Consider the following 3,378-nt stretch of genomic DNA (forward strand, 5'->3'; position numbering starts at 1 on the left):
CCTCGGACAAGCTGAGGATTCTTTTTTATGAACTATTTCTTTCTTCCAAAGCAATCTCTTTGGACTCCGAAGTGGGGGGCAAGTATTGTGGGGTCTTACCACCTCAGCCAATATCCTCGAAACTTATGCTTAGAAGCTATCGAGTTGATAAGAATACCAATGTGAGCCTTAAAGGCCGACCTCATCAGGAGGCCGACATCATAAAAATATCAACCTCATCAGAAAGTCAAGGTCATTAGAAAGCTGACCTCATCGAAAGGCTGAGATCATCATCATTTGGGCATGTGGCAGCCAATCATTATCTGAGTTCATGACACTCTTAGGTTACATCGATCTCTAGTCGATCTAATTCTTCAATATTATTTGCTAAGTTAGCTTAGTCCAGAACTGCTAGTAAGTAGGATACTCACCTTGGTTATCTACAAATCTTCCTCAATAGAATCAGCTTACGTCAGTTTCTGGCCAACTTAATTATTAATATGTACCAAAGACATGATGTCCAGTTCAGATAGTTACTGATGTCAACTATCCCACATCGAACTATTATCGATGTACCATCAGAAGTACCGACGGTTATCTGATAGCTGTCATCCAGCTCAGTCATAATCATCTTTCAATTGTATTTCAGCTCATTTGCCACGTGGGCAGCCGCCCCACGATCTTTGCACAACTGACCATTTTGTTACAACAATCAAACGGCCTAACAAATCTCTAATGGTCTAGCGGCCTAACAGATCTCTAACAATCTAACAGATCTCAAATAGCCCAACAATCTTTTCTTAAGGCCTAAGCAAGCTCCTTCTATAAAAGGGAGACAAGGTGCTCTCTGGAAGGTAGGTCAAGCCAAGTCTAAGCTAAGTCTGAGTGAACAGAGATAAAACTCTGCCAAATTTCACTAAAGAACTAGAGTTCTCTCTATTTAAAATTCATTCTGCTTATCTCCACTCACAAACTCTCATTTCTTGCTTTCTACTTCTCCATTTCTACTATATGTTTTCAAGGCTCTGGTTGATTTAAGCATCAGTGGATCCTAAGCCAGAGGGTACCCTATAATTTTAGGACTTCTTTTGTAGGTTTCGCTTGCAGTTCACATCAGCACAACTCTCAGCTCTCCAGCTCCTCGATTCAGTACCGACCTCATCTTCGAAGTCTTGTAGCAACATGTGCAAATAGCGGTTGATAGACACTTTTTTTTTTGAGGGGGCAGGGGGGTGGCATATTGCGAGGTGATCAAATCTAATTACACTTGACCTGGATGCAGGATTCCCTGTGATTGATGAAAAAAATTCTTGTGCTCAACCATTTCTTATTTTCCCTCCCCCGATCAGGTCCAATTTATTAGCTCAGTGGATGAACAAAATTGTAGAACGTGGTAGCCTAGTGCATGGGACTTCTAACGTTGCTGGATATAATGGTTGAATATACACAGTTTGTCTCATGTATGGAGAAAATATTTCTATTATTTTGAACCATGACCTCTTGATTACAATGAAGCAATCTTACCATTGCACCAGCACATACTTTCTCTCAACAAAATCATAAAATATATTTTTTTACTTATTTAATATGCTACCCATGATAAAGCCCATGCAACAGATAAAAATGTGAATATGCATTAGAGAAGCAGAGATAATCTTGGATTAATTTGCGAGGGAAAGGAAACTTTTAGCACGAACCACGTCATTCTTCAAAATGGCCAAAAGTTTATAGTGATGTACATTATACCAAAGCTGATGAAAGCTAAGAACTATGCTAATTACCTATCCATAATAGATTTTATTACGGTGCTCTTTTATAATATTCTATTATAAAAAATATTTAAAATATTATATATATATTAATATTTTTATATATTTTATTATTTTTTAAAAAATGGCACAATCCGTGGCTCCTTCATCCTTCGGCCCCATCGGTAGCTCCTCCACCATTGTCTGCCCCTCCCTCTTTAGCTTCTGTGGCTCCTCCACCCTCGTCCCCACCCCCCTCTGCTGCCCACGACTTCTATGCCCATGCCACCCCCCGACCCGTGGGCCCACAGTTCACACCCTCCCCACCCCCAACCTTGGTGGGTTTCCACCCTCCCCACACCCGAGCACGCAACAACCCCCCTCCCATGGCTATCGGTAGCTTCTACACCACCCCACGGCCCCCATGCATCCCCCCGACCTGCACACCCCACACGTGCCGGTGGCTTCTGCACCATCTCGCCGCACCCCACCCCCCCCCCCCCCCCCCCACACCCCCCCCCCTCGCCGCACCCCCCAAATGTTCTGTGCCCCCACCCCACATGCCCATGGTCTCCACCCGAGGCTCCCGATGCCAGCGGCTTCTACGTCTCCCGGCCACACGCCCCCAACCCCCACCTGCACCGCCCATGGGATGCCCGTAGTTCCCACCCTCCCCTCCCCTCTCCTCTCCTAACCCCAGACCCCCAATACCGGCAGCTTCTCCATGCCCCCCTCCGTCAGCTCCTCGACCTTTGATACTCGTCCATGGAGAAAGTTTAAAAAAAAAATAATTTAATTGTAGTATGAAACAGTTCTAATCTTTGAAATATTTACTATACTAGCCATGCACATGGGCACCTTAACCTATTGAAATCTGGATGATCCATATTTAATCTAATGGTCAGAAATAAATAATCCGGCACCAGTAACTTCTGCATCCCCCCCTCCCCCAGCCCCATGCACGCCCGTGATCCAGGCAACTCCTCAACCTTTGATGCCCATCAATGGAGAAAGATTTAAAAATAATAATAATTGTGGTATGAAATAGCTCTAATTTTTGAAATATTTACCATACTAGCTAAGCATGTGGGCATCTTAACCCGTTGAAAACTGGATGATTCATATTTAATTCAATGATCAAAAATAAATAAATAATGTTGGGGAATACCGACCGACCCCGCTCACGATGGCTTATGGTCGGTCATACCCGACCGACCGACCGACCGACTGACCGACCGATCGATCGATCGTCGGATGCCATTACCGACTGAGGGTATATCGGTCGAGCGGACTTTTTTTACTCTCCCGACCGACTGCACCAGGGAGTTCGATGGCCGACTCTAGCAACATGCCCGACTGACCGTCGGAGGGGCCTGAATCTCCACCCGATGCCACACAGCTGGCTACCGGCCTAGAGTCGGTCGACTCCTCCGATCGCCGTACAGCTGCCAGAGACTGTCAGCCCTGACAACAGCACGTGGCACGCCGCCTAAGGGCATTATCCCACCTAGGGCATTGTCAACCCTAGCGATTTGACAGCCCCACGGCGATGTGACACTTTCACGACGACTCTGACAGTCTACGGTGAGTTGACAATTCCTCACTTGTCCGCGCCATTAATAACGGCGCCATACCACGCTCCACTATATAT

This window comes from Elaeis guineensis, chromosome 3 (assembly GCF_000442705.2).
Source record: "Elaeis guineensis isolate ETL-2024a chromosome 3, EG11, whole genome shotgun sequence".
NCBI lineage: Eukaryota > Viridiplantae > Streptophyta > Magnoliopsida > Arecales > Arecaceae > Elaeis > Elaeis guineensis.